Genomic DNA, 19,322 nt, shown 5'->3' on the forward strand with positions numbered 1-19,322 from the left:
GGAGTGCCAAGTGCTAAGTGCTCATTTGCGTGCACAAAATACATTTTGTGTCACAAATAGCATTATTTAATGACGAACGAAAAAGGTCTGACGATCTGTGATGTGATACTTCAGTTTTCAACACACAAGATTCCCAAAACTGCAGGTGCATCAGTCACAGAAACTGCCAAACTATGTAACAAGGGGAACTCAAGACAGCACTAGCCAAACATGGAGAATAACAGGGAGAGACAGACACTTCCCAGGGTGTCTGCTACACACCATAAAAGTACAGCCTCAACAATTACTATGGGTCTGAATCAGCACGTCTATGAGGCTCCCTCAATAAACACTGAGGGTTGCAAACTTCACAGAGGTGGAATTTATGGCTGGGCTGTTAATGGGGAACCGCTTGTATCCAAAGTCGAGGCACAAAGACCCATAACCTGTTGTAAGGAGCACAAACCCTGGACCACCTGAGCATTGGAACAGAGTACTATGGTCTGAGGAGCCATCTTTCACCCCTCTTCCTACATCTGGACAGGTTTATGTTTAGGATCAGCAAAAAGATGCCTTAGAGTGAGAATACGGGCAATCCATAACCGCCACCATCCTGTCAGGGTCATTAGACCTGATGATGTTCTCCTCGCTCGTATAATAGCCAAGGGTTATGGGCCCAGTTTACAGGACCAGGTGTTCCTGATGGTGCGAGCGCTATCCCTCATGGTGTTCTCACATTCTGAGCTGATGATGTCCCCGTGCACGCGGCTAAAACAAGTGTTCTTTCACAACAACCAGCGTTGAATGTAATTGCCTTCCACGACCGGCCTGCTCTCCAGGTCTGAACATTGCTGAGCCGCACGGGACCTCCTGGAACTCAGACTGCACAATTAACATTTGCCTCCTCCATCCTTCAAAGAGTCCCACTCCACACAGTGCAAGACTGCATGACAGCATTCCAAGCTGAAGCTGAAGCTGTGCTGAAGCTGTGGGGAACCCCCACCTCTTATTAGCTCCTTCACATTAATATATTTCATATATTAGGTGCCTTGGTTCCCCCCGCAGTTCAGTGGCATAAACTTGACAGCAGGACAGCAGCGGAAAGTTTACCGCAGGCCGCTTAGGGAATGGAGTGACCTACTGCGCTCTGCAAAGGCTGCAGCGTTAATAGAACGTACCACATGGCGAGCGGAAAGATGTTAAGCAGGATTACCTTTGGACTTTGGTGTAGAAATGTCATAGTTCCTGATGGAGGCCAGTGTAAGAGATGGAGTTATGGACCATAAGGCCTGGATCCTCCTGGAGGGGTCTTTGAAAACTCTGCCACACCTCCCAGCAAACCGCCGGGCCAAGCACCCTGGAGTGTGGAGACTGAGTGTGGAGACTGTGGCTGTTTTAGCTGCTTTCAGAACATCTGGCCTTCCTTTTGACTGGTACTTGGAGAGGCCCGTTTCAGGAAACATTGTTCAGTCAAATCTAAGTTGTTAATGTGGCACTTTGAGATTTTGTTAATGAAAAGTGCGTTATAAATAAAATGTATAATTATTTATTATTATTAAGTCCCCCAAATCCTTAATCACCCTTGCCCAGGTGCTGCTTCTATTGTAATACCTCCTTTGACCACTGGGGGGGTCAAACCACATTGGACACTGAGTATTTGACCGGCACAGATGCTCACCCTACAGCCCCCTGGGGCGTTAGGAAATGGTCTGAGCTTCGGATGTCCTGGCAATGACCCAATGAGCCACGAGGCATCACAGAGCCCACTGGTACAGATGGAGGAACTGTATCCGACGTACGGTACTTCATCAGATCACAAACTTTGTGATGTGGCTTTTCCTTCGTGGGGGGGGGAGGAAACATGACCGGAGAAGGGATGGAGGAGGGTGGGAATCGTTTAGTCCATGTAGCCAGGAATGAGGACCACATTGTGTCCAGGACAGCGATGGAAGCCCCTGCCCATCGGCTTGCCATCTTGTTTGCGTGCAGCCATGGATTCATTCGTGTGATGTCAACCACGTTCTTTGCACGCTAACATTGCGATGTCACATGACATCCATAGAAAATGGTGAGTGTGACAGTGCGTGACAATGTGACGTTCACAGAGTTTAGCCCCAAAGGCCGGCATTTAAGCCCGGCGCTCTCGCAGCATAAACGCCTGCTTCTGCGAGCTCGCTGGAGATGATGTTTCTCTCCGGCTAATGACAAAGCGTTTCTGAGGGAGGACCGCGGCAGGAAGCAGGAAAATCAAAAACAAATGCGTAAATCATACTTCCTGGGATCAGTGCGGGCACGCTGGGGGAGCAGAGTTTTTGGAACGCATTTCAGAGACAGAGGGCGGAAAAAAATGTAAGAAAGCAAAGAGGACGCAGCAGACTCAGATGTGAAAGGAGATAAGGGGTCTGGGAAGGACTTTCACGCCACCGTGAAATGGGATTTTCTCCACGGAATCAAAGTAGAAAAGGAAACGTTGGAACGCGTGTCTTCATTTCTTAATCGAATTTTAAAGTTTTAACTAGAAAAAGGAAATGATTTGGCTGGCTGCGTGCGCTCTCTGCAATCCGCCTTACACTCCCTCCTCAGCACCCCTCCTTCCCCTCAAATGTTGACGTCATTCCCGCTCTTCCAGCGGCTCAGAAAAGCCTCCCCGTCTGCTTATTTAGGCATCGCGTTTCCACAGCGCGGTTTTGGACGCCAGCGCAGCGGCCGCTGGGAAGCAATGACAGGCCCAGGCCCGACCGGGGCGGACTCTGGAGGCCACAGAGTCAGGAGAGTCACGCGGGGACACGGGTCTCCGTCCGCAGCCACCCCCACGTCGGGCCCACAGCCTGCTTCACGAGCTCCTTTCACAGGACACTTTCTCATTCCTTCTGGTATGACGGTTCACGTCACACTTACTGCTTCTCTTACCTGTCCTGCCATCCCACATATGGTGAACCTCTCTGCTTTGATCGAAAGCTTTGTTTCCTCCCTCGGGGAGCCGCGGTTATTACGCTACTGCATGCTTTGCGGCTGATGCCTTCTCTAGATGCTGTGTACGTCTGCTCTTTTGCGGCATCTTGGAACGCGATTGGCTGGGCCAGCCAGGCACGCCCAGCACGGCGGGCTTGTCATGTGACACCCAGGTCCCTTCCTCGGGCAGCGTCACCTCTGGCCACTTTCTGCTGAAAACCAACCTTGTATTTTAGGGACGGGGAAGGTTTCAGTTTGAGTCGAATGTGACCTTTGCGATGGCAGAAAGGCCCAGAGTGACTCCCCCAAACCTCAAGGTGACCACAAACCCCTCATTAGTGTCACTTTCCCTCCCTCTCAGCTGCCCGTTTCCTGAAAGCGCGACAGTTTCAGCCGCTCCCTCTCCAGCAGGACCAGACCAGCGCCTCTCCATTTGGCTGGATCGGGCCGGCTTGGGCGCGGGTGTCCGGTCCAGATACGATCCAGACTCCTCAGGGCCGGATCGGATGGAAAAATGTTGGCCTAGGCTGCAGATGGTGGCGGGTCGGTGCCGGTTTGATGCAGTTCCAGCCGTCTGGATGGTGGCACTGCCTTCCGCTTCCTGATTTAGGTGTTGCTAATTGGTTTAATCCATTCTTCCTGAGTGATCCAGTAAGCAACTGCGAGAAAAATAAATCAACGGCACATACTCACAGATATACACAAGGAGACACACACACACACACACGTTTGTATTCATATCTTTGTAGGGGCTCTACATTAATTTCTATGGGGAAAACTCTAATCCCAATGATTACCCTACTCAGCCCAAACCTTAACCATAAGTAACCAAACAAAAGTCAAACTTTTGGCATTTTTAGTTATTTGATTGTGTTCACAAACTATTTATAATACTGAGGTTTATTTTGTGGGGACCTGAAAAATGCCCCCACAAGCTAAAAAGTAACAGCTTTTGCCAGATTGTGGGGACATTTGGGGGATGACGGTAAAGTGCAGTGTGGGTCAGTCTGGTGATTTTTGTTTGTGGAGCACATAGCAGAACGAGAACTTTCCGGAGAGGCTTACAGAGTCACATACCGCCAGCGGACACACCAGCATGATTCCATAACCCTCTCCGCTCCAGCACTGAGAAAACCATGGCTTCCAACTTCAAAGGCTGAACAGTAATGATTTATGTTACGAGCATCATCCTTTGTGTCCCAATTAAAAATGAATCACAAATACAAATAAAAAAATAAAATAAAAATTCAGGCAGGATAATGGTCACCCGAAAGCACAGGGCTGATATGCTGGAGTCTGGTTGGGGGTGAGCGATGGAGAGTGTGTGTGTGTGTGTGTGTGCGTGTGTGTGTGTGGGGTAGGGGGTGGGGGGTGGTGTGTAGTGCTGCAACTTCACCGTGTAAATGATGAGGTGTGTTTTCTGGTTTGCCAGCCGGCATAAATGAGCCGTTTTTTTTCACAGGGTGTAAGAACAGCTGGCATTCAGGGCACCATCTTCCAAGGCTGATCCTCCACGGAAATGATTCACGACACCCAGGCCATGTGGCGGAGTATCCTGCCCTGGGTGTCCGTGCCCCCCCCGCTCAGAATGGGGGCTCAGGATTAATGTGCCAGTCAGACACCTTCATCTCCCCGTGTCCATCCCAGTCTGGAGCGTACACGTGTCTTACTGAGTGTGCGTGCGTGTGCGTGCGTGTGTGCATGCGTGTAAACAAACTGGGGTGCAGTGACAGCGACCGCCACGTCCCCCAGCTGTTTGGCAGGCACCCCCCTGCCGTGGGGAGGGGGGACCAGGGCTATAAAATGGGCCGATAAATCAGGAAACAGTGCGGCCGAGATTTGCAAGTGAATGGGGCACAGAGTTTGGCCCCCCATCTGGGGGTCTCTGGGGAGGGGGGGGGGGTTTCCCCGGAAACGCAGCCGCTGTGAACCCCTGGTGGGGGCACGTCGGGGGCCGCTGGGCGTCTGCTTGTGTCGTTCCCCGATCCTTGCGGGTCTCAGCAGCCGCGGACGCCGCCGGCGTTAATTAGGGGCAGGAAGCTGGGGTACCTGGCTGGTTTTTAAGCCCTTGATTTAATAAGCGCTAATGGGTCTCGTCTTTGAATGGGGCCCAGCAGGGGGCAGCAGGGTGAGATAATACATCCATTGACATTTACTTTTAAATTCCTTTCCCTGCTATACATTCCTCCCCCACCACCTTCAGCCGCCATCACCATCAGTTAAGACACCTTCAATCAACATGGCACTAACGTTTTATTTGCATTCTAATTTCCCTTAATCCTGAAGCTTTTCCTGCCAGCAGAGCCCCAACTCCTTCTCTCCAGGTGTTTATCTTCTCTTCCATTTGGCTCCGTATCTCGCCATCGCACCCGAGAAGGAGTATCCAGATGAGCACCATCTGCTACTACCTTACAGCTTGTTGATTACAGGACTAAAAGATCCAGGACTGACCCAGACTACTAAGAAGATCCCTAAGCAGTAAAGCAACACGAAAAAAGTACAAAAAAAAACCCAAAGACTGTCAAAAGCCTGTTAATCTCAGCATTTAGCTCAATAATCTCAGTTTGCGATGAGAGAGCATGGTGAGAGTCCAGGTAAGAGATCTGCTGCACTCAATCCTGACCAAGGACCTGCACCAAAAAGGACACACCAGGCAAGTTACAGCCCATGAGTGTGTCCCCAGTTCCCTAGCGAGTAGCAGAAAATCTCGTTTCACCAGAACAACATTTAAGGAGGCCTTGTCCTTTTAGCATGTATCATAAGCCAACTCGCGCCTACATTTCAGAGTGCATTTCAACCTCTTGACCGCTTGACTCACACTGGAAAATGTATTTGAATACAGTTAGAACCTAACCCTCCAAATAATTCCTCACCACAATCATAGGAGACAAAGATGTTTCGAGAAGCCCTGGAATACTTTTAGACGGTTCTCTTGTCTTCAGACCCTTGCGGTGTTTCCCCTGGGGACACCACGAGCGATGAGCGGGAATGAGCTTTGCTATCTGCCACCGTTTTTGTTCTGAAAAGCATTTTTAAAAGGAACAAGTAGAATCTTCAGACAGGTCAGACCTTAAAAGTCCTTAATTCAGGAGAAGAATTGAGTGTGGAAACTCCTGTTCTGGCAAGAACGTGCAAAAAGTACTATCAAGAGCATGATTATAAAGAGTGGCTTCAGGAGAAATTGATTTCACAACTGTATAAATATTCATAATAAAGAATGAATGTAAGGAAGCCGTGTATAAAAAATAGCCACAGAAAACCTGGCACACACCGTAAAGTCCTCTGTAATCAAAGAATAATTAGGCTCAGTGTGGATTAGGATCAAGAAAAGCAAAGGAAACTCGTCTGGGGCTTCTGATTAAAGGTTAGAGCTACTTTCCCTGGTTCCCAGTGTGCAGCCAACACCATGGATGCAAACGAGATGATTCACTGCAATGGGCTGCAGCCTGCAGCCGACGTTGTGGAATCTGTGCTGCGTTAGACGCTGCAACCTTCCCTAAGAAGCTCTTCTTTCTGTCAGAAGGGGGATGATGCTTCTCCAAACCACAAGTGGCAGAGCTCACATTTCCAGGGAGAGGGACTCTCTGTTAAAGGATCCTCTCACGGAAGGAGCCGTGAGGTCAGGTGGTTTTCAAAGTACAATTTTCATCTTCTTAACCATGGGGATTCATTTTTATTTGTTGTATTTAACAGAGGTTTTAGGTTTATTTATTTAGTCATATTTATCCATTTGTATTTCTGTTGCCTCTGAAACTTGTCGTTACACGTCCCAGCGTGTTTATTTGCTAACCTTCTTTAAACCATGTGACACTGCAAACACTCACTCTTCCTGCCTTAAGACCTGTTTTCTTTGTACCAAAAGCTGCTGATTATCTTTTAGATCAGTGTTTCCCAATCCGGTCCTCAGGGACCCACAGTCAGTCCACGTTTTTGCTCCCTCCCAGCTCCCTGCCAGACAGTCCACATTTTTGCTGCCTCCCAGCTGGGACGGAGGGAAAACGTGGACTGTCTGTGGGACTGCAGTTTGCATGCCTGCCTCTTTAAAAAAATACACCTATTTTAAACAATGTAGGGGCCGGGGGAGTATGAAACATTCAGCACTTTCTGAGAATGTCATGCACCCCTCCCCCCCACTCCGTGCCCCCTCTGGGGCAGAAATACCCCTTGTAATTTAAAATAACACAGTTGGGCTCCGGGGCAGCCCAGCTCACCAAGTCAAACAAGAGCCTGGTCCTCTTCCATCCCTAACCAAACAGCCGTGAGCATTTCCGCGCTGGTAATGACTCGGGCTGTGAAAACACGCCGTAATCTCCCGCGGCCGGCTTCCCACGAAGCCCCCCCCCCCAGATGTTCCTGCCACTCATTCAGGCACATGGGGCCTGCGCCTGTTCCCACAGGAGTGCTGAGGCTGGCCGGCACCTCGGCGAGAAGCTGCCAGCGGTCAGCGCCGGAGTCAGGGGGGGGGGGGGGGCACAGAAAATCACCCCATGTTAGTCGTGCAGTCTTCACCTTCACACTTTTTCACACTGATTTCACCCTGGTATCACGTTACGTTTACTTTATTGCACTTATCTTTACAAATACAAATACAAACACATTTGTGTTTCTGTGCTTTGCAGGGCCCAACGCAGGTAATTAATTTGACTTCAGTCATCCCCCCAATAAATAGACATTTATATTTTAATTATTAACTTGTTCCCCCCGATATCAAACCGTCTCTTACGCCGCTGGGAGTGGTGCAGTGCCGCATTTCAGCCAGCGGGTGTCAGCGCAGCACTCATGGTCCTGCTTCGCTACCCCGTTCAGGTCTGAGGCTCCACCGGGGGCGAAGTGGACGGCCCAGAGCCTTTTACCGCAGAAGTGGTGCTGAAGAACGGGCGGACGACTTGGAACGTGAAAGACGAGCACACATGAGAAAAAGCTTTTTATTAGAAGCACTCGCTCCTTTCCCAAGCTAGATATTCCTCGGGACGGGAACAGCCCGAACGCTGAGGAGAACATTGTTATTAATTGTTGCATATTTCCACAGGAAGTGTGGCTGAAGTTGATGGATCTGAGATCTTGTTTTAATAAGCAGAGTCAAGTCGCTCCCAGATAGCGGGGGAGGGGGGTGACTGGGAACAGGCTGTGGGATGGAGGGGGCTCTGGGTGGGCAGGTTAGGTGCAACACGCTAGCAGTTTGACCGCTTCTGAATCTCTGGGAGAATGTTTTGTTAGCAGGATTGTCTAATGAAGGGAGTCTTTCGAAAACGTCTGGAGTTGCAGAGAGTCCCGGGAGGGAACGGGGCTTGCTATGGGGAGGGGGGCACAGAGATGACAGACCATCTAAACAGCCACGCAAAGCAAAATATGTGCGAGCGGAGCTGTGATGGATCTACACGCTGTTGGTGTGTACCACATGTCAATAAATCACACAGTAACTGAAGGCATTGTTTGTCCTGCAAGTCAAACAGCCGCAGGAAAGATCTAACAGGATGTGAACAAAATAAAGGAGCAGGAATCGGCAGGCAAGCAGTGAACAGTGGTGACGTGGATAACGGCAGGCACTCGCTCGCTTTGGGAGCAACCCCTGCGCTTCGGCGAAGCTTTTACTGCCAGAAACTGGGCTCAGATGAAGAATGATGGAATTGTGTTGCTGGTAAAGGCAGCCATCGCGTCGTGAGGTCAGAGGGGGTGAATGCTAACCGCTAACTGCTAGCGTGCTAGTGCCATTTTAGTGGTACACAGCCTGCAGGGTACTGTCAGCCAATCAGAGCTCAGGGTCATTAGGCCTAAAAGGGGCCGCATGAGAACAGCAATAGGGCACGGGGTGGGGGGAGTCAAATAGGGTCCCCTTCTGTGAGCTAAATTACTGTGGAAAGTCAATACAATGTTGATGATTTTAAGTTATGGGTGGAAGCTGAAAAGTTTTACTATATCCAACCAAATATACAAATAAACTACAAACAGCGTTATGTTAAACGTAAAAAAGCTTCATTTTAATGTATGTAGAATAAATGTAAATAAACTGATTAAAATATCTGACAAGGAGAGCAGGAAGCAGCCAGAATGTCCTCCTCCGAGCCCCCAGACAGGGCTGATCTCGTTAGAAGCTGCTGAATGCAGAGGGAGGGGCCGGGGTATGGGGGGGGGGGGGGGGTGCCGCTCTGACTGGGGGTGGGCAGCTGTACAGTGGGGGCCATCTGTCCTCCTAGGCCTCTCACAGATGAAGCTGTCACATTGCCTTCTTCCCCCCCCGCTGTCCAACAGCACCGGCGTGCCCTCCCGCTGCAGTGGCGTGCATGCGTGTGTGTGCATGCATGTGTGTGTGCATGCATCGGTGCGTGGGGGCCAAGAGGCGGGCGTGTGGGTGACAGGCAGGTAGTGTGCTCACAGATGGTGACATCACCATAGGGGGGCGGAGAACAAAGCCTGGAGCCCAGTGGGGGGTTTTCTGCATGTGCTCCTTGCGGCAGGGGGAAGGGAAGGGAGGGGGGGTGAGCTACCTGCCGCGGGAGACAGAGAGACTTTCACTGCTGTGTCTTATCATAGTGTCGTCTCCGGGAACATCATGGGCTGTCGAGCTCCAGAGCAGAGTAGGGGTTGGGGGTCAAAGGTCAGGGGTCAGTGTCCCTGCTAGCCATGACATTATATTTACTGTCTCACAGAACTACACACACACAAACATATACACACACACGCACATGTAGGGTAAACATATCCTTATGGGGACCGCTCATTCATTTCAATAGGAAAAATGCTAACGCTAACTATGATAACCTTAACCCCTACCCTGCCCTAACCATAACCATAAGTAACCTAACAAACTACAAGAGTTTTTTGCATTTTTAGTTTTTTCATAGCAGTCACCAATTGTTATAAAATAGAGTTTTCCCTTATGGGGACTTTCCCCATAAGGGAAAAAAACGGATATTTATCACGTTATGGGGACATTGTGTCCCCATAAGGGTAGGTAAACCCGCTCGTATATACACACACAAACATATACACACACACACACACACACACATACACACAGACACAGACGGGTCTGTAATTATATCTTTGTGGGGACTCTCCATTCATTTCTATGGCGAAAACTCTAATCCCAACATGACGAGCCCTAACCTTAACCATAAGCAATCAAAATAAATACAAGACTTTTGGCATTTTTAGTTTTTTGATTGCATTCAGAGTTTGTGGGGACCTGAAAAATGGGTCTCGCAACATCAAAATAACAGGTTTGGTGCCTCCAATGTAACATAACCCTAATCCACACACACAGAAGCATGCACACACACAGCGTCAGTTCTGATCCACTTCCCATCCCACACCAGGCACACGTCACACCCCCAGTGTCTCTGTGCATCTATCGGTGCCAAATCTTGTCCTGCTTCCAGCCCCCCGCTGCAGACTAACAGGCACTGACAGACCGGCCAGCCTAGTGCTGCACCTGTACTGGAGCCCACAGCAGTGCAGGCTGAGTGTGAGCTGGAGCACGTGTGAGCCAGACCCGCACGCGGCGCTGGCCCCGTGTCAATGTGTGCGTGTGTGTGCATGCGTGTGTGTGTGACAGTGTGGGACGCGCCGGCGGGCCCCGCCGAGGAGTCTGGGAACGGTGCCGTGAGACAGAACCCAAGGCCGGGCCCTTACCACGACCTCACCTTGTTCTCAGCCTGTCTCTACAATATGACTTCCTCTCTGGCAACAAAGTGGAGCTATTTTGGGGAACAATGGTGTTCCGCTGCCATTAAGGTTGGGGGGGGGGGGATGACGTGGAGCCACGTAGTGTGCTGTCCTTCACACACACCTTACACACACACACACACGGCACATATTGAAAACCAAGCCCTGAAAGCAAACCTGGGTAGGACTGAAGCGGATGAAGCCAAATGCGGGTGTGAGCATCACTCACATCTGTGAGCAAACCTGTCAGTTATACACCTACCCTCACTGTCTCACAGCCACACAGGCTCACCCTCACAGTCTCAAAGCCTCACTGGCTCCAGATCACAGTCTCACTGCCTCAGACCCTCACTGCCTCACCCTCACAACCTCAAAGCCTCACTGCCTCCCTGTCACAGCCTTACATCCTCACAGCCTCACTGCCTCACTGCCTCAAACCCTCACAGCCTCAAAGCCTCACTGCCTCCCTGTCACAGCCTTACAACCTCACAGCCACACTGCCTCAGACCCTCACAACCTCACTGTTTCACAGCCTCACCCTCACAGCCTCATATCCTCACTACCTCACAGCCGGACACCCTCACTGCTCACACCAATGCAGACGTGTAGGCAGGACCATCAGTGGCAAAGTCTGGACCCCATGCCCACATGACAACCAGGGCAGCAATGTGTCGCTTTACCAGACGTATCTTTGCCTGAGAACAATGGGGGCTCTGGAGCCCTCCCCCGGCCATAAAAAACAAACACCATTAGCCACACCTGCCTCACACTGCCAAGTCCAGCCGAGGCCAGAGGTCAGAGGTTGGCGGTGTGTGTCATGTGACACCGCTAGGAACCAGGAAGACAAAGCGGTGAGAATTGTGTGTGAATACAAAGACAAGCTGCACTGCCATCAAACTAACAAAACACAGAAAGGCAGCGTTAAGAGATGCCACTTTCCTGGCACTGAGAGTCTTTACTTGCCACCCATCTTCATCTTCAAGTATCGTAAAGGTGGGTAGTTACGATGACTGCAGAACCGCCACGACCCACAAGGCAGACTCTGAGCCAGAGTGAGGTGGGGGGGGGATGGCCCCCCAGCCTTTCACACACAGGCAGCCCTGTCTTCATCTTATACATCCGACACCTTCACTCCTTCCCAGAACCTCTGCTCATTCTATCTCCTGGGTGCTTTCCATTCTATTCTATTGCACTCTATCTAATTCCCTCCTTCCATTCTATTCTCCAGGGCTCACAATATTTCTACACTCCCATAAAACTCCTCTGCAGTCATTTATTTCACAGACACTCCATCCAAAGGGAAGAAAGCTTTGGGCTGGCCAGCATCCCTACAGCATTTGGGGTTAAGGGCCTCACTTAAGGGCCCACCAGTGATATGATCACCCTGCCAGTCATGGGAATTGAACCCACAAGCTTCCGGATATTGGCACATAGCCTTAACCCACTGGGCCACACCACCAGCATGAGGCACGCTTTTCTACCGGCAGTGATCAACAATCCCCCCCCCCCCCCCGACCTGGTTACACTTGTTTCATTCAGCAGCTGCTGTTATCCAGGAGGAATTTTACGTCCATTTAGGTAAGAGCGCTAGCAGGCTGTCTAAAGGGAGGTGGAGATAATACTGAGGCAGAAGCACGGCTATGTGGGGGGTGGGGTTGGGGGGTAGGAAGGGAAAGTGTGAGGGGGGCATGAAAAGAATACAACAAACCCGGTGTCTAAGCTCCACCTGAGAGACTGACGTGGCAGTCACAGTCACAGTCACAGTCACAGGTTGTCAACTTTGGTCAGCTGGCTGGCATGAGATTCTCAGTTCTGCACACGCTCGCAGGTATTTACATGTATGTAAGAGTTTTATTATCTTGTAAACCGTCTGAGAGGTTTGCAAAGTACCCCAATGCTCTTGATACAGGTTTTTTTTAGGTTTATAATGGAATAATACAGATTTGGCGTAAGATTCCTGGCGTGAGAGTGTGAAAGCGTGAGTGTCACGCCAGATGCGTGAGAGCTAGCAGCCCTGCAGCCATCCTGCGCAGACGTCTCGCTGGGGGGGGGTTGACGCAGAGGCCTGGGAACCCTTTGTGCCGGAGGCGGTGGGCACCGCGTTGCTGCGGTGCAGCGTCGTAGCCGACGTCGTTTCCTGAGATAGCGGACCAAAGGTTCCCTGGATTCCTCCCGAGTTCCTCAGCAGTTCCTTGAAAACCTTGGCCGCACCTCCCTCAAAGCACAACTGCTGTCTGCTTCCCACGGTGACCTCACTGTGAAAATTCAGAGCAGAAAACAAGCGAGCGATGAGAGCGCCTTGCAGACCAAAGTGACCAGCGGTCAAAGCGGCTGATCCCTAAACATGGCGGAGGGGGAGGCAGAAGAAAGAATGCAGGCAAAACTCACTGCCATTATAAACCAAGACCGTTAGCTAACTGTAATACTACCACCGTGCAGCGAGAAGCAGTTCTGGGCCTCTTCCTGTCATCTGCATTTGTTTCCTAATTTGTTCCTGTTATAGTACATTTCACATGTGTTGGCTTGTTTATATTATAGGTATGGTATTGCATTTCATTTATATATTACGTTTGATGTATTTTTACTGTTTTGACTGTTTGCCCTTGTTGTTTGTACCCGAACCTGTAGCAGAAATATAATTGCCCCCCCCCCCCAGGGACCAATAAAACATACCAACCTACCAACCTAGCTACCCAGCCGCTGCTGTCTAAGTCCCCAGCAGATGGAGCAGCCCTTATACTCTCAAGGGAAGCTTGCAGGTTACATAAACCATTTTCCGGAAAAATAAGGTCTACTATGCAAACAAACCATACGGCTTTTCTCCTACTACATCCTATGGAGGAACCAGCAGAAAACAGAATGTTCTGGAACCCTGCCTGGCCCCACGATATACAGGCTGTTCTGGCTTCTCTGTGATAAGAGTTGTGTTGTTGATCTGATTTTAGCACCAACTGCAATAATGGGTCAGCAACAACTTATAGGAGAAGTAAGATTTTTTCTGTGAGCATGCTGAGTGGGGTGAGGCACCCAACATTTCATCTGGATTTAAATCAGTGTTTCCCAACCCAGACCTCAGGGAACCCCTTACAGTCCACGTTTTTGCTCCCTCCCAGCTCCCAGCCAATCAGGAACACCGAATACCTGGTACAGATTCGCTGGGAGCTGAGAGGAAGCAAAAACGTGGACTGTACGTTGGGAAACACTGATTTAAATTATTAAGTTCTGGCGTGCCTATAACAAAATCTGTCCTACGACCTTGGCTATGCAAACAGAATTCATACACACTTCCTAGCCTGCCCACTGATTGGGTGTTTGCTCCAGAAAGCAGCTGATGATGGGAGAAGCTGAAGTGAGACTCGACGAGGGGCTAATTAGCAGGAGACTTCAGCGATGTGTCAGGGTGCTGCCGCTCTGTAACTGAGGACCGAGATTGATCGCAAAGCAGAAAACACAGAGAGGCATGAGCTGACGGCCGTGAAATCGGCCACTCGTTAAGAATACCGATAATAACATTTTAGCACAAAGCATAGAGACACGGTCGTGCGGATAGAGGGTGTAATGGAAGTTTTGTCATCTGATGAATGTGATCAAGAGAATTAGCCTGACGGGGGCTGGAGGGGGTGGGGGGGGGGCAGTTCAAAGAAACTGGGGGTATTAGATGGTGGAGGGGGGTCAGAGCAATCCTTGGTGTGAGCATTTCGAGGGGGGGGGCAGTGCTGTTCTAGAGAACTAGGGGGGAGGATGTGGGGGGAGGGGGGTCACGCCAATCCTGGGACTTGGGGATCAGAGTAACACTGGGGTTTAGGGCATAGGGTAATGCAGGGTTCTGGGTACCAGAGGGGGTTCAGGGCAATTAATCATGGGGAAAGTCCTAGCCCCCCGTCGGCCATGGGGAACCCTGAAAGCCAGGACAGATTTTTAACCCCAGTCCAGTCCCAGTACTGAGGCTCGGGGAGGTTTCTGGGGTTTAAGGCTGGTCCTTGGAGATGAGCTATAGGCAGCATCAGCAAGCCCTTGGTGCTGGTGTTAGGGAAGCCCCCAGAGGCCGCCTGGCCACCCCCAGAGGCTCCTCATAGGCCCAGCAGGGCGAGCGCAGCCGTGATGTCAGAGCTGGGTCTCCCTGCGCCTGATCTAAGCTGTAAGGATCTTCCTGCTAGGGCTCCGATTCCACTGGGGACTTTCCATCACTTTAACGTCTCATCATCCACCTACACAGAGGCGTAAACACTCACAGGCCTGTGCTGATGCCCACACGCACACGAGCGAACAATGCACGCCTCAAAATAGCCGCTATCTGTCCAAATGAAGACTCTGATGAGCAATATGCAAGCAAACCACTTTTGGAGGAATAGTGGTGAAGACCTCGGGGTCAGATTCACTTCAGGGGTCACGCTAAGCTCTCCAAGCACTTTAAATATCGCAGATTGAAAATGATACCTTTCCTGGTCTTCTGCTCTTTCCTCTTCCGAATAAAGTCGGCAGACGTTTTTTATGTTTCAGGGTCACGAGCCAAGTCGAGGATGAGACAAGGTTCGCGATAAATGTCCCACAATGCTGTGGCCTTTGTGTGGCGCACAGGAAGCTCAGGCTGGGTGGGACGCTCCTTCTCCGAGGTGGACGGTCAGTCTCTGCTCTTTTTCCCAGAGGTTGCTAATTTTGTGGCCATTGTCTTGAGTGGAGCGCTGCTTCACTGTGTGAGTGTGTGTGTGTGTGTGCATGCGTGCGCGTGTGTCCCTCGCTGGAGCGCCTCCAGTCACGAAAATAACATCTTGACCAAAGGATGACGACAAGGGTGACAGTTGTACCGCCCGCCTCCTGTGCCTCGTGTCTTTGTGTATGAAGATTCCCAGCACGGATCACAGGGCTCTGGTAAACAAGGTCTCTTGGCCAAAATAGTTGCTGGGAGAGTGTGTCTGTGTGTCTGTGTGTATATGCATGTGAATGTGTATTTCTGGATTTAGAGAATGTCCTAAAATTCAGTTGTTTATCATTTTATTTTGGGCTTCAACCCCTAACCTTGTAAATTTGGTACTATGTTCAGCTATTTGGATTAGTATGCACGTGGGCAACAGGCTCTGTGCAGTGTGACATCCTAGAGTGACACAGAAAGACCAGTTCTGGTAAATACAAAGTGACCAGGCTGCCAGTTTTTTTCTGACGACAGGTGTTCTGGTAATTAGAATATGGTTCTTTGGAACCACAATTTTTCAGGCTTGGTTCCAGAAGAGTTGTTTTATTCCAGTTTTATTCCATAGTGCTAAACATGAATGCTAAGTGTACAGAATATTCTTCTCTCTTTATTCAAAAGGATTTACAATGTGTAAAATGTGAAATCATTGTTCTTGTTGCCATGGTGATCACCTGACACAGCCCTGTATTCCTGCTGCCTGATAAATGCTGTAGATTTTGCTTGGCACCTCTGTTAAGACCTGTTTGCCCTGGGGGACCCTGAGAGGAAGCCTTGCTCTCAGCCTCCTTGATGCACTCAAGACTGTTCTACGAGTCAGTTTAGCTATCAGAGGTAATGCAAGATTTATGTAGACTTCAGGGAACTGAGGATGCTCAGACAACATCAGGCAGGTAATTCGATTGTACTTTAAGACTGATTGAGCCTGTTGGTCTAATGTAAAACATTCCATCAATCAAGCCAGGCGTCTGATGGAGGGATGGACAGTAGTCCATTGTTCCTTAAGAATAAATGTGTGTGTGTATCCGTATGCCAGTCTTCATTGTCTCATTTACTGTTTCTCTTTTCTCATCCTGTTGACAATGGAGTCGCCTCAGGTCACGACCCCCTTGCTAGATCTGCAGTGATTCCACATCCCCACTGGTGCTCCGAGACAAGACGGCACAAAATGGAGCAGAACCGGGCTCCACAGCTGCCCAGAAAACTTTCATTTGTTAGATCCTTTGGAGTTCTGGTCATAAATGTTTCGATGAAGACGTTCAGATTTTCAGTGTTGTGCAGGAGCACAAATTCCAGTAACTGCAAGGGTGTTTCTCAATACCAAGAACACAACGGTCATATTTGTGGTCTTGGCAAGACCGGTCTTGCTAGCTTGCTTCCCACAAACAATCTTGGAGTGCAATGAATCATATGTTTGGTCTCATTTGGCGAGGATACAACCAATGTATCCTTCATATTTGGGGCAGGGCAAGAATGACGTCCTGGGATTTTTACCATCTTCTGTGCTTCTGTACTTGAGAATTGGAACTGGTTTTTGGCAATATAAGATGACATAAAACGAGAATCCAAGTACAGTCAAGTATGCATATTGTGAAAGACCCCAGTTGCCTCTCTGACTGATGGGTGAGGAATGGTACTTCTATGTTTGCACAGATATTTCAATACCTAGATCATAAACAGGATGTGTTTTACAATATTCACTGAAAAACAGCTTTTCTGGTGAAGATATTTCAACTAGCCTGGTGACTTTAAGTGCTGCATAGGTGGCTTCAGTTGTCTGTCAGCTGTCCCGTGGTCGAGCTAAAGTGACCCACACATCTTATAAAACCAAAGAGAGCAAACGTAACAATGCTGTTCAGGGGTCACAGCAGCCTGAGGGGCACTTGAGAGATGCATGAATATGCAAATAATGAAGCATAAGGAAAGTGCTTAATAATGCGGTCGAGAGGGAATTGGCGAGTCGGAGTCCGCAGACACTAGTCTGCATCCTTTCCAGGTAACAGTGCCAGACAGGATGTTTTTGAGCCTGCAGTGGGTCTTTTTGGGGGGGTGGGGGTGGCAAGATGAGACCCATTGCCAGATGGGACGGGGGCTGAGCGACTCCTCCCCTGGCCTCCTCCTCCCGCAAGGTGAGCTCTAACCTCCGGTGATGTAATGCCCAATGCACGGCTTTCGTACTGTGCACTAGCCGGCCAGGGGGGAGTGTGGGCCTTGACGTCGCCTCTTCACTGGCACGGCATCCACGGGCTCCGCATCGACCGTCCGCGCTCCCCACGGGTGTCTAATGACAGACGGATGCCTCTTCCTGCCTTTTGGCTTCAGCACCATGTGGCGCTTTGAGCAGCTGGTGGTGTAGCGGTTAAGGACATGAAGGTTGCGGGATACCAGTCCTGGCAGTAGTCCTGAGATTTTTAACCTGAGCAGCTCCAGTAAAAATAAGGGGCAATATGAATGTGCAAAACACAGTGGGGTTACTGAAGGGGTAGAGTAACAACTAGGTCAGACTCCACAGTTGGGGCTCTCCCTGGCCTAACTAATCATGAACCTGGCCTACCCAATCATGAAGCTGTCTCCCACAATTATGAGCCTGATCCACCTAGTCATGAGCATGTCCCATCGAATCATCAGTCTATCCACCCAATCATGAGCATGTCCTACTTAATCATCAGTCAAAAACCTAATCATGAGCCTGGCCTACCCAATAATGTGCCTCTCCCGCCCAATCATAAGCCTCTCCCATCCAATCATTAGTCGATCCACCCAATCATGAGCTTCATCCACCCAATCATGAGCTTGTTCCACCCAATCATCAGTCTATCCACACAATCATGAGCTTCATCCACACAATCATGAGCTTGTCCCACCCAATCATCAGTCTATCCACCTAATCATGAGCTTCAGCCACACAATCATGAGCTTGTCCCACCCAATCATCAGTCTATCCACCCAATCATGAGCCTGATCCACCCAATCATGAGGCTGTCCTACTCAATCATGAGCCTGCTTCATCAAATCATGAGCTTGTTCCACCCAATAATCAGTCTATCCCCTAATCATTAGGCTGTCCTATTCCATCATGAGCCTGATCCACCCAATCATGAGACTGATGCATCCAATGATGAGTCTAATGATGAGCCTGAGCCACCGAATCATCAGTATATCCACCCAATTATGAGGCTGTCCTACTCAGACATAAGCCTGTCCCACGCAATCATCAGTCTATCATGAGGCTGATCCACCTAATCATGACCCCATCCCAGCCAATCATGAGCCTGATCCACCTAATCATGAGCCTGTTCCAACCAATCATGAGCCTGTTCCACCTAATCATGAGTCTGTCCCAACTAATCATGAGCCTGATCCACCCAATGATCAGTGCATCCACCCAATCATGAGGCTGTCCTACTCAATCATAAGCCTGATCCACCCCGCCATGAGCCTATTCCACCCAATCATCAGTCTATCCACCCAATCATAAGGCTGTCCTACTTGATCGTGAGCCTGATCCACCCAATCATGAGCCTGATTCATGCCAGTCATGAGCCTGGCTCACTAAAGGATAAGTAAATGCCAACCAATCACAGATTTTTTTTCTTGATTACAGTTTTTCTCATTTGCTAAGACACGCTCAGTGAAACTGGGATTCACTTGATCTTCATCATCACATTCTTAGCACAGGAGAAGTCTTCTCTTTCAAATGCCTTAACACTTTTTCATTTGTTTCACACATTTTTCACACCCTTTGTCAAAACAGTCACCACAGATCTCATTGAAAGATCCCAAACTCCATTGGATTCACTGTGTTGAACAAAAGGAAAACATCTATTAACAGCCGATAGAAAGTACTTGCATAAATATGAATATCCAATGTAGCTGTGTGAAACTTGTTTGCACAACTCTTCAATCAGCAATCAGTCTGTACACCTATAAATCAAGGTGTATATCAAGGTTTTTCACTGGGTGCAAGAGAGGATATTGAATGTGATGTGGATGAAGCCAGGTGGCCCCATCGTCAAGGCAGAAGAGACTGAGTATCAAT

The sequence above is a fragment of the Paramormyrops kingsleyae genome, chromosome 16, assembly GCF_048594095.1.
Source record: "Paramormyrops kingsleyae isolate MSU_618 chromosome 16, PKINGS_0.4, whole genome shotgun sequence".
In the NCBI taxonomy this organism is placed as follows: domain Eukaryota; kingdom Metazoa; phylum Chordata; class Actinopteri; order Osteoglossiformes; family Mormyridae; genus Paramormyrops; species Paramormyrops kingsleyae.